Source organism: Salmo salar, chromosome ssa25 (genome assembly GCF_905237065.1).
Source record: "Salmo salar chromosome ssa25, Ssal_v3.1, whole genome shotgun sequence".
In the NCBI taxonomy this organism is placed as follows: Eukaryota; Metazoa; Chordata; class Actinopteri; order Salmoniformes; family Salmonidae; genus Salmo; species Salmo salar.
The window spans coordinates 17,850,776-17,864,636 of NC_059466.1; positions in this window are offsets into that span (position 1 = coordinate 17,850,776).

A 13,861-nucleotide genomic window follows, 5' to 3' on the forward strand; every position below is an offset into this window, starting at 1 on the left:
ATTTCGAATCCTTCTCCGCTATGCAATATGGTTTCCGAGCTGGTTATGGGTGCACCTCAGCCACGCTCAAGGTCCTAAACTATATCATAACCGCCATCGATAAGAGACAGTACTGTGCAGCTGAATTCCATGACCTGGCCAAGGCTTTCAACTCTGTCAATCACAACGTTCTTATCGGCAGACTCAACAGCCTCGGTTTCTCAAATGACTGCCTCGCCTGGATCACCAACTACTTCTCAGACAGAGTTCAGTGTGTGAAATTGAGGGGCTGTTGTCCGGACCTCTGGCAGTCTCTATGGGGGTGCCAGAGGGTTAAATTCTCGGGCCGACTCTCTTCTCTGTATACATCAATGATGTCGCTCTTGCTGCTGGTGATTCTTTGATCCACCTCTACGCAGACGACACCATTCCGTATACTTCTGGCCCTTCTTTGGACACTGTGTTAACTAACCTCCAGACAAGCTTCAATGCCATACAACTCTCTTTCCGTGGCCTCCAACTGCTCTTAAATGCAAGTAAAACTAAATGCATGCTCTTCAACCGATCGCTGCCCGCACCTGCCCGCCCATCCAGCATCCCTACTCTGGACGGTTCTGACTTAGAATATGTGCACAACTACAAATACATAGGTGTCTGGTTAGACTGTAAACTCTCCTTCCAGACTCACATTAAGCATCTCCAATCCAAAATTAAATCTAGAGTCGGCTTCCTATTTGGCAACAAAGCATCCTTCACTCATGCTGCCAAACATACCCTCGTAAAGCTGACTATCCTGCCGATCCTTGACTTCGGCGATGTAATTTACAAAATAGCCTCCAACACTCTACTCAGCTAATTGGATGCAGTCTATCACAGTGCCATCTGTTATGTCACCAAAGCCCCATATACTACCCACCACTGTGACCTGTATGCTCTCATTGGCTGGCCCTTGCTTCATATTCGTCTTCAAACCCACTGGCTCCAGGTCATCTATAAGTCTTTGCTAGGTAAAGCCCCGCCTTATCTCAGCTCACTGGTCACCATAGCAGCACCCACCCGAGGCACGCGCTCCAGCAAATATATTTCACTGGTCACCCCCAAAGCCAATTCCTCCTTTGGCCGCCTTTCCTTCCAGTTCTCTGCTGCCAATGACTGGAACGAATTGCAAAAATCACTGAAGCTGGAGACTCATATCTCCCTCACTAACTTTAAGCACCAGCTGTCAGAGCAGCTCACAGATCACTGCACCTGTACATAGCCCATCCAACTACCTCATCCCCATACTGTTATTTATTTTTACTCCTGTGCACCCCAGTATCTCTACCTGCACATTCATCTTCTGCACATCTATCACTCCAGTGTTTAATTGCTACATTTTAATTATTTTGACACTATGGCCTATTTATTGCCTTACCTCCCTTATCTTACCTCATTTGCACACACTGTATATAGACTTTTCTATTGTGTTATTGACTGTATGTTTGTTTATTCCATGTTTATCTCTGTGTTGTTGTTTGTGTTGCACTGCTTTGCTTTATCTTGGCCAGGTTGCAGATGTAAATGAGAACTTGTTCTCAACTAGTCTACCTGGTTAAATAAAGGTGAAATAAAAAAATAAAAATAAATTAACACCCTCTGAAGCCTGGCCAAGCTCATTGCAATTAGGTCCAATAATTCTCTCAGGGCATTTACCTCAACTGCAGCCAGCAAGCATGGCACTAACTCAGAAGATGGATACGAGGAGGGAAATGCCAACCCAATAGACAGAAGTGGCATGGACCCTATCGAGCAGGCCTATTGATTGACCTGAAGAGCACCACAAACATCTCTGCTCAACTAGACTGGAGTGAAAGATAGTTACTAATTTTGGCATGCACACACGCACACACCCTTCCGTAGATTAAAATAACACCTGAAGAAAAGTGTACTTTAAATGGTCATGTACTCTGGTACATCCTACACAGCCTATTGCTTGCATTGAGATTAACAATATGCCATGTCATTCCATGACATTCCTAGGCTGTGAAGTATGGTATAATGTAGTTTTCTTCCTGCTTGGTCCACTCCCAAGCCACCAGTATGGCACTTTAATCACTCTTACCCCATTCTTCTCTCATCCTCATGGTCTGCGTCTGGCTGTGGGATCCTTCTTTCTAAATCCTGTATCTTGGCCACCAATCTGACACTTTAATTACACTAAACTGTCACTGTCACCATGCACGGTGGGATAGCTCTGTTGTTGTTGTTATTGTTGTTATTGTGTTGGTTGGGTTGTTTCTTTGCCTGGCTGGGAGCATATCGGCCTGCTGTGTTCTGCCTGGCTGGGAAAGCTAGGATTCAGCACAATTGTTTGTACTAAGACATTGTACAAACATGTTGTTGGAATTAACTACTTTCAAATTATGTTATAATGCAGAACAAGGTTCAAATGCTCAAAGACTTGAGTCAGAGGTTTGAGTGTTAAAATGTCTTTCATTTCCATAAACCAGACTTTTTTCTTGCTCGGATTCTTCCCTGAATGTCTAGAGGTGCCTTAAGGATTGGTTCCATGACAATCTAGTCAGCCACCTGTCCCACAGTAACCTTTAGATCTGTGCAAAACATAGTGGTGACTGGTGAGGCTCTCTTTTGACTTTTACACAGTGGTCTATTCCCTCTGAACTTGTCAGGCAAACAGAAGAGGAGGGAGGATGAAGACAAGTGGTTCAAAGCGTTCAAACGATTTTACTTCTCACCAAGGCGGGTTCTCAGCCTGGGTCTGGGAACTTCTATTGTCAGGCATTGTCAAAAAGAAATGTCACACTCCCGAAGCCACATGCAGCCTGAGTGTAACTGACATCAAGCCATAGGCTGAATATCGACTCAGTTAGCCCCTTGGCTCCCGTGTCCGTAGCAACAAGCCTAGGAGGTAGTTGTCACAGCCCGTTCAGCTTCAGTGGGCTAACATGATTAATCTGAAAGGCCATTTCTTCCACAGCAGGCAAGAGAGAGCATTGAGGAGTGGAGTTAGGATTGAATGCCCTTGTGTACAGTGACTGAGAATTATATTCTTGTTTGCTATTGTATTCCTATTGATGTCATTTTACATGACCCAAACATCAGGTGTGTATTCATTTTTGTTTGTATTGTATAATTACTGTTGTTTATTACCTTGAAGATGAGGTCTGTAAATAATATGTACTCTTTTCCCCCAATAAGCCTTCTCAGGATGTCTTTTAATAGTGCATTGATTTGTAAATCAGAAAGTTAACATTTGGCCTAAGAATCCTAACTAAATATCCTGCCACTGCAGAGACCCACAGATTTGCCACCAATGCTCCTTATAGGATACATCACTGCACTCTATACTCCTTTGTAAACTGGTCCTGTATACCTGTCGCAAGACCCACTGGTGGATGCTTATTTATAAAACCCTCTTAGGCCTCTCTCCCCTTATCTGAGATACCTAATGCAGCCCTCATCCTCCACATACAACACCCATTCTGCCAGTCACACACATCCCTGGGTCGCTCCTCTTTTCAGTTCGCTGCAGCTAGCGACTGGAACGCGCTGCAAAAAAATCTAAATCTCTTCATTCAAAGACTCAATCATGGACGCTCTTACTGACATTTGTGGCTGCTTTGCGTGATGAATTGATTTCTCTACCTTCTTGCCTTTGTGCTGTTGTCTGTGCCCAATTAGGTTTGTACCATGTTTTGTGCTGCTACTATGTTGTGCTGCTGCCATGTTGTGTTTCTACCATGTTGTTGTCATGTGGTGTTGCTACCATGCTGTGTTGTCTTGTGTTGCTGCCTTGCTATGTTGTCGTCTTAGGTCTCTCTTTATGTAGTGTTGTGGTGTCTCTCTTGTCGTGATGTGTGTTTTGTCCTATATTTTTATTTCTAATCCCAGCCCCCGTCCCCGCAGGAGGCCTTTTGCCTTTTGGTAGGTCGTCATTGTAAATAAGAATTTGTTCTTAACTGACTTGCCTAGTTAAATAAAAGTTAAATTAAAAATAAATAAATTAAAGACCATGCTTGATCTATAAATCACAATCTACTAGCAGGACTTCCCACATATCTCTAACCTTTTCTTTTAAAACGCTCAGCAAATAGTCATAATGCCGCTCACTTATCAGGCTTCTCAGTGGTTTGGATAGAGTGCCTGTCTCATTTTGATGACACTCAAATGTGTCTTCTTTGTTGGGCTGATGGCCATGACTAACTCCATCAGAGTCTGGGAGGGAGAAGAAGGGCCCACCACAGCCAGGATCATAATAATTGGATGCGCATAAGAGCCAATCTGTTTGCAGATGATTGCGGATGTCATTAGCTCTTTCGCTTTTATTACCCAGGCTAAAACTCTTCAGGGTAAACTAAGTGTTTTTAGTGGAATGGAGGATGGAGGAAATAAGAAACGACTCATCTTCTGTATAGAAATAATACATCAATAGGTTTTTATTCTACAAGGAGTACTGTACGTGTGTTTGTGTGCATGTATTTGCATGTGTCTCCTTGTAGTAGAGGTCCCTGAACAGATCCCGGGCCTGTGAGACTCTTGGAATCGTGAGGAGTTTGAGCTCTTTCCATCTCCCTTGAGAGTGCTTGAACTCCTATTTCCTGAGAGACATGACGCACTTCTGATAGTCCTGTGATAAGAATTTCAATTATTTTGGCCTTGCTGAGAGCGCGGAGATGTCTCATATCACCTCTCACAGTGAGTGTCTTAAGCTATATCCACAAAATGAACAGACTGTTATAGGACTGGTGTCGAGGGATGGATACAGACGATGTCAAATTTATACATCTACTTTTACTGCAAGATGAGATTGAACTATCAAGGGTAAACACTGATCTGATGATACTTCCCCTTGCGGAGTTAGCATCCATCAGTATTTCCTTGAAATGTATTATATCATGTATCAAGATAAAGTATACCATTCCTATATGAAAGTGTTGTTTCTCTGCAACATAAAAATGTGTTAAACCCTTTTGTCCTCACTGTCCTTCGTGGTATTTTACAGTAATACCTCCATTACATACCGTATCTGTGACAATACCACATTTTTCATTGAAGTACATTTCATACTTTAGATCCAAGAGGATTAACAAAAGCAGCTGACTGAAACTCTTATAAAATGTACACTATTTTCAATTAGATCTGAAGAAGTCTATAATCTTTATATTTTCTAATTGTAATAGAAAACAAATTAATTGTCTCCTCTGTGGATTTTGCTGTCATTAAATGTAGCTTATTCTTTGTATATTTTCTCCGTCTCTGTGGCTGATGAGCTGTTTATGAAATGAAACCATTATTTTTCTCTAACTCCCCAAGGTGAGGTTTGATGGCTCTCCATCCTCTTTATGTCCAACACTGAAAATCATTTCAATGTGTTTATGCCTTTTTATATTCATTATATCCCATGTTATCCTCTTGGACCTATTTTATTGAAATTGCAGTGGAGAAGAGTATGGGGATATTTCTTTTTTTTTTATAAATCTGACTTCAAATATTTTGTCCAGACAAGCTTTGCTGTATGTTGTCATTCACAGACAACCAGTGTTAAGCTACTAGCTAGCTGTAATGATATTGGTTCCTCATCATTGTAAAGAACATCTACTGAAATGTGAAACCAAGCAAACAAATGATATTTCTGTAAGAAATAAACAAGCCAGAGACTGATGAGAGACCCTCTCTTTCACGCTTTGTATATGTGCGTGGATGTTTCAATATTATTATTTTTGGGGTATTTTACTAGGATCCCCATCAGTTGTTGCAAAAGCAGCAGCTACTCTTCCTGGGGTCCACACAAAACATGAAACATAATACAGAATGACATAATACAGAACATCATTAGACAAGAACAGCTCAAGGACAGAACTACATACATTTTGGGTGGTGCTGGTGAGGAGTGCCTCTCACCTAAACCAAGTCCTGAGGTTCAATCCAGAATACTGATCAGTTTGGGGACGAGAAAGGAGGTGTGTTTGAGGGGTGGGTGTGTGGGGTTTGCCAATACTCGCCATGGAAACACAGTCAAAAGAGATCTAGGTGTGTGATAAGTTAATTTGGAGATTATATTAAAATGTTGGCAAATATCCAATAGCTGCATGAGGGACATCTCAGAAACATTTGCATTTCTAAAACTCGATACTGTGTGAGGAGAAGTGAATGATCAGGACTCCTAAGTGTGTTGACTCTCTCCTTGCTCCATAGGGGGGCATGCAAAGACTTGGGTTTCCTCAATCAATATTTAATGTTGTTTTTCAGCATTTCACCCAATGCAGACAATTTCTTTTCATTGCAAAGCGTGATCTGCTTTCATTACAATTTTTAAAAGTCGCCCAATATCATCTAAGTTAAAGCATGTTGACTGTCTCGCAGACTACTTAGGAGAGAGGACACATACAGAAGCCTTTGGAGGTTGTGGAATGTTTTACACTGTAGCACTCACTAGTGTGTGTGTGTGTGTGTGTGTGTGTGTGTGTGTGTGTGTGTGTGTGTGTGTGTGTGTGTGTGTGTGTGTGTGTGTGTGTGTGTGTGTGTGTGTGTGTGTGTGTGTGTGTGTGTGTGTGTGTGTGTGTGTGTGTGTGTGTGTGTGTGTGTGTGTGTGTGTGTGTGTGTGAGAGTGTGAGAGTGTGAGTGCGTGTGGCTAGCTTTATTTTATTCTACAATACCTTTTTAATGACCTAATTCAATTCGAGTAAACCAGGAAGTGAAATTGGTGTTCCTGTTCTTTGTGTTGCTGCTTCCACCTTTTCTTTCAGTGGTGGTGCAGTAGTTGGCCCTCTTGGGTTGTGCCAAATGTCATAATTTTTTTAAAGGGCCATGTTTATGGTTGTTTTGAAGGTAAACATTTTCCTGTCTGGCAAAACACATTTTGACCTTTCTAAAAGTCCTCAAAATCTGAAAGGCCTGAAATGCTGTTGTGAATAGATTAGCTTGACTGTCTTGCAACAGTTGACCAATTTTACACCAAAAACACATTCACCTGTAAAAGCTCGCTTGGATGATAATAACCGATACTGTAAACAGCTACAAGTCAAAGACTTAGACATACATGGTGATGACACACCCAGTCAATGCTCCAACACGAGCAAACACCACAGCCCACTGTCACGCATAGGAAACATGACACAGCATGTGCTCCTCACTATATTGCGTAATTCTAACTATGTGTCCAACACACGTTGCCCCTGAACAGTCCCACCTACTTGCAAGGATCACAAGACAGCGGTAAATAAGTATTATATTTATAAATAGACATTGCTTACAACTTTGTTAGTCATGAGGCCTTCATTCCAGTTGCTTACATTTGACTACATCTGTATCATGGCTTTATACCTAATTAATCACACATCTTCTATTAGTTTCATCTGAAATGCAACATTTACTCTGTGAAACAAGACTAAGATCAACTGGATATCAACTTGAATAACACACTCTCTCTATCAAGGAAGACAGTTGTCTTGCCCCACCCAGAAACGTTTTGATTGAATTGGGACCAAATTGGGCCCTCCAAGAAATTAAATAATGATATTTATATGCCTCAGACTTTACACAGGCTGCATCACGTGTCTTTCGCTCTGTTCTGTGAGCACAGTGTCATCTTGCTTCATTACCTTATTGCTGCTGACCTGCAGCTTTTGTATGTTTATGTAACAGCTCTGCCACTCATGATGTAGAATCGAATAGGCAGCCAGGCCCCACTCTCTAAATTGAGACACTGTCTCCCAAAGCCAATTATTCAACACACCCATTACTTATCATCTGTCAACCGAGACAGCTGATTTAAGGAGTTAATAATGATAATACAGAACACAAATCAGTTGGTGCCTCACTTTCCATTTTTTTTATGAGAATGATTTGAAACTTCTGAAATGACTTACCTCAATTTTCTTGGCCCCCTTGGGAGCATAGGGCATCCACCATGGGTCGATCTCCACCGCACCATCTTCTGTGCGAGGGCTTTTGCTTCTTACCAGGAGATCTTCTGAAATGAACATATGAAATGACACGATACAAGGCATCATGACATGATACGATATGAAATGATTTTATCCAATATGATTTCATGTGTTACAACTTAAGTCAATAGAACACTGTAATACGCCCACTGTGCGGTTTGATATGAAACACCATACAATAGAATTAGGATTCATAAGCTTGTATGCAATCTTGTTGAAATCATATTATGCTATTCATGCAATTTCTGGAAAATGTCTAGGGCTGTATGTGAACTCTGGTGAAGGCTACACCAGGCATGTTTTTCAAAAGCTTCTGAACCAAATTATGTAAACAGAATTAATTATTTATTCGAGCAATGAAATCAAATAATGATTAAAAAAATTATTCACAATATTTACAGTATTTTATAGAACCCTTTTCACCATAATGAAACCTTTAATTATGAATGATAGTTCAGGAGCATTGTGCAAAGACCCATATCAGTGTATCCAATTAGAAATGCCTTTATTACTGTAATTAGAATTGGCACCTTATGGCGACAAAACAGACCTAGTAAAGAATGCTTGCCTGACAATTATTCTGCTGCCCTAATGTTCGCTACACACTTCAGTCTGAGACTTCCATCTTTGAAGTAGTTTGTGATGATGTCAAAATGAGGGGTGTTGTACAAAACCAAGTCATCTGTGATCGAATCATCTCAAACCAATCAGAGTATCAAACACAGGAGGTTGGTGGCACCTTAATTGGGGAGAACGGGCTCGTGGCAATGACTGGAGCGAGGTTAATGGAATGGTAAAAAATAGATAAAACACATGGTTTACAGGTGTTTGATACCATTCCATGTGCTCTGTTCCAAACATTATTATGAGCTGTATTTTCAAAACACTGCTTTACCCACATGTTTTCTGTCTCTGGCTCAACCCATCTGGTACCAATCAGAATGGTTAGAATGTGTATGTGTTCTAGAAATAGTTGGGGGGGTACTCAGATCCAGACCAAAGATTGTCTGTTATATTGACAAGATAGTCAAGTGACCGCTCTAATTATGGAAATGTGCGTCCTCAAAGATGGAAGGCAGGCAGGAGGAGGCGAGATCAGGTGGGACCATTCTAGCAGATACGCGTGTGAAGGGGCGATAAACATTGAAGTCATCTTTGTATCTGTGCCATTATAGCGTCTGTGACAGTATGTGCAGCGCCATTGAGGCTATTTCCATTTTAAAGTACTACATTTTCTTCTTCTTCATTGGCTGATTGCTAAAGGGAGTTAGCATCTATGCATGAGTTACGAAGCCGTCATTGGCAATGTCCATGCTAAAATGGGTAACGTCCATGAGTCCTCTTTCGATTTTTATGACAAAAGGCGCAACTCTGATCTCAAGTTTGGTTTTTCGAAGTTGCCGGAATGCCATTTACATCAGTGCATTCGTAACAACCTAACCTGTTGTGACATCGGCAAATTTAACACCATCGTTAAGTTTTCTGATGACACAACAGTGGTAGGCCTGATCACCGAAAACAACGAGACAGCCTATAGGGAGGAGGTCAGAGACCTGGCCGTGTGTTGCCAAGACAACAACCTCTCCCTCAACGTGATCAAGACAAAAGAGATGATTGTGGACTACAGGAAAAAGAGGACAGAGCATGCCCCCATTCTCATTGATGGGCTGCAGTGGAGCAGGTTGAGAGCTTTGAGTTCCTTGGTGTCCACATCACCAACAAACTAACATAGTCCAAGCACACCATTACAGTCATGAAGCGGGCACGACAAAACCTATTCCCACTCAAGAGACTTGGCATTGGTCCTCAGATCCTCAAAGAGTTCTACAGCTGCACCATCGAGAGCATCCTGACTGGTTGCATCACTGCCTTGAATGGCAACTGCTCGACCTCCGACCGTAAGGCACTACAGAGGGTAGTGCGAACGGCCCAGTACATCACTGGGGCCAAGCTTCCTGCCGTCCAGGACCTCTATACAAGGCGGTGTCAGAGGAAGGCCCTAAAAATTGTCAAAGACTCCAGCCACCCTAGTCATAGAGTGTTCAGTCTGCTACCAAACGGCAAGCGGTACCGAAGCGCAAAGTCTAGGTCCAAGAAGCTTCTAAACAGCTTCTACCCCAAGCCATAAGACTCCTGAACATCTAGTCAAATGGCTACCCAGACTATTTGCATTGCCCCCCCCCCCCTCTCCACACCACTGCCACTCTCTGTTGTCATCTATGCATAATCACTTTAATTAACTACCTACATGTACATACTACCTCAACTAACCGATGACCCTGCACATTGACTCTGTACAGGCATTGTTATTTTATTTATATTTTTTTTACTGCTGCTCTTTAATTACTTGTATCTCTTACTCTTATCCGTACTTTTTTAAACTGCAGTTGGTTAGGGGCTCGTAAGTAAGCGTTTCACTGTAAGGTCTGCACCTGTTGTATTCGGCGCATGTGACTAATAACATTTGATTTGATTTGGAATCATTACGAAACTTCTATTTGATCAAATAAGCCCCACGTAGCAAATTAGAAATTACATTTTTTGTTGACCAAATTTGACACTCTAATTGACCTCCATACACAAATTCCTCACTTTGTGGGCTTATTTGTGGTAGACAGATTTTGGGCCGAGTAAAACCTCTCGCTTCGCCTCTTCCTCTCTGTCCAGACTCAATGAGGACAAGAAACTAACATCTGTGGGCATGGCGTAGCATTTGGGGAGCCAGGCAAAAATAATGCACCAAGATAACAATGAGGGGAGATGGAAGATTGAGCACATTGTACATGAGAAATGTAATACTCTTGCTGATTATGTTTAAAGTAATTTTTTGTGTCTGGCAGAAATATTGGCACAAGGAGAAGGAGACGTGTAGCAGCCCTAGAGCTAATGTGGGGGTAAACTCCAAACTGGTAAAGTTAAAATATCATTTTATTCAACAGTATTGTCTGTAGAGGTCATGAGAGGAAACTTTCCTTATTCAAACTGTCATTTATTAATGATGTAGATGTGTTTTTTTTGAATGAGGAAAGTTTCCTATCATGACCTCTACAGGCCAGAATGTTGAAAAAAATATATATTTTAACTTTACCAGTAGTCGGTGAGGTTGGTCATTTTGCAGGTAGGAATGTGAGACACAGGAGGCTGCTGAGGCTGCTGAGGGGAGGACGGCTCATAATAATGGTCCGGAATGGAGCAAATGGAAGGTTTGATGTATTTTTTACAATTTTTTTACCATTCCATTCAGCTCCAGCCATTGCCACGAGCCTGTTTTCCCCAATTAAGGTGCAGCCAACCTCCTGTGATGTGAGACAATATATACACAGGAAAGTATAATTAAATCAACTTTTCAAAGCACTGGTAGTGCGTTCGGATTTCTATCACCTGAAGCATGCGCAGAACCATGTAAACACATGCATGAGCTTGGCAAGTAAACACGCAATTGTACTTTCCTGTGCATGTCAGTTTCCTTCAACTGTTTAACGGCACTCTGAACCTCCACAGGATGTGGGGCATCCACTGCAATATCTTCAGCTCCACTCGCTCCTTCAGCTACTTCTCGTGCCTCCGTGTAGAAAACCTGCTGTATGGCCCTGACCTTTACCACTTCAAACTTCATTACCCTAAACGGGCACTCAGGGGAATTGGGAATGTGATTTCCAGCACAATTGCAACACCGTACATCCTCAGGTTCTTCAACAGCATTTCAGGATAATTGTTAGTGAATCGTACTTTAACCAAACACCATTTACAACTTTATCCCTTTTTGTTCCATTTTCCTTTATTACCGCCTTCCACTCCTTTTCACTGTACTTGCTCAACACGCCTCAAATTCAAGTTTGTCCATCCACCTTCCATATTCATCCAAACTGTCATCCTTCTCTTCCTCTCGTTGTATCTAGCTAGCTTCTCCATTTCGTCTACCAACATTGCTGTCTTGACACTTCTCTTTGTGATCTTCGCCTCATTAATTATTAAGCAAGTGCAGAGTTTTTGTATGGGGGCCAATGAGAGAGTGTTGAATTTATTTAAGATAAAAATGTATTGCTATTTCAATACGTGAGGCTTATTTGATCTAATAGAATTTTAATTATGCTTAGGTTGTTACAAGTGTACTGATATAAGTGTGATGCGCGTTGGCCCAGAACACAGCAGCACGGCTGGCCCGTACACAGAGGGCTAATATCAATAACATGCATGTCAATCTATCCCTGGCTCAAAGTAGAGGAGAGATTTACTGCATCACAACTTGTCCTTGTGAGAGGTATTGACATGTTGAAAGCACCAAACTGTCTGTTCAAACCGCTAACACAGCTCAGACCCCCATATATACCCCACAAGACATGCCACCAGGGGTTTCCCTGAGAACAGTCTCTGGGAAACCCACAGTACTACATAGAGCCATGACTACATTGAACTCTATCCACATCAAGTATTATATATGTAGATGCAGTAGCATATTCCACTAGCCCAGGATTCCTAGTGGTAAGGAGGGTATTTTAGTTCAGTTTGACAGTGAAGGAGGGGAACAGATGTCTATGGTGCGTAATTTGAAGTTTGGGCTGGGCCAATATATTTTTCTACAAGTAAACAGAAGTTTATTTTCTTGTAAATACGTTTTTATTTTGTCTTAAACACATGAATGCAGTCGTCAGTATGGAAATCATCTTTCCTCCTATGCCTGCCTAGCCCAAGATATACTGCTAAAGGGAGTCAGATGAACTCTTGTATACTATGTTCATGTCTCTGCGTCCAGTTTGATGGAAATTTGCATAGACTGTAAGTCTTTTGGTACAGCCACCCAAAGACTTCCAGTATGTGTGCTATGCTAGCGCTAACGCTAGTTACATTGGCTCGCGAAACTACCTCTAACTTCCATCATACTGGACGCAGAGACATAAAAATGGTATCCACAAGTTCGTAAGACTCTGGGGAAGGATTCACTGACAAAATAACTTCTCCATTAACGTCCAAAGACTAGAGGTAAACTGGCACTGGCAGCCAAAACAGCCAAATACTCCATGTAAACGTGAATCGATTCTCAATTGCAATACGGTTCTAGAAACATAAACCCATCTACTTTCATATCACATCAAATTAATTTTAGAAATGCAAATATACAGTACACTGTTTTAACACAGTTGCAGCTGACAGTATTTTTCTGTTATAAGTCCTTCTTCCGTTACACACAGGTTAGGGTTGTAAAAAAAGGGTAGGCCTATGTTAGTGGAAACGTTTGAAGTTTACCAGCAAACTACCAGAATTTTGGTAACTTTCAAGTTTTGGGGGAATTATATCACATGACACAGGCGTCTGTAATTATCTCTGGCCCTCTGTGTGGCCTTATCCATAGGGATGTGTATAGATCGCAACATTGTATCTGTCCCATTATGGTGTCTATGAGCGCACATGCAGCACTATTGAGGCCATCTCAATTTTGAAGTAGTCAATTTTCTTCTTCTACAACATATATGGGTTTGTCAACAAACTGAAAGTGTGCATACTGCCACCTGGAGTGTGTTGTTTGAACAGGTATAAAGCCAAAGTTGGCAATTTACTGCCACCTGTAGTTGTGGAATATTTGCTCACAAGTATAACCCTTTGGCTGATTTCTCGTTTGGGCAAAAGTCCAAACCGATAAGTGGTCGAGTGGTCGAGGAGTGTGTCAGTTTGTTAGTAGGCAAACGGAAGACGGTCCTACCCTGCTCGATAGCCTCCTTTTGGAAAAGAAGCACAATTGTATCCCACCGCGGTCATTTTGATATCTGCCACACCTCCTTTGAATCAGCTGTATTGACGAAGGAGAAAACCATGCACACACTTATAAACAATATGCTACTTATCATTTTATCTATGAAATGTTGTGCACAACTAACTTAATGTGTTATCACTTTACACATTTATTTTGTGATCCACTCCTGTAAACGTCATTTGCCTGA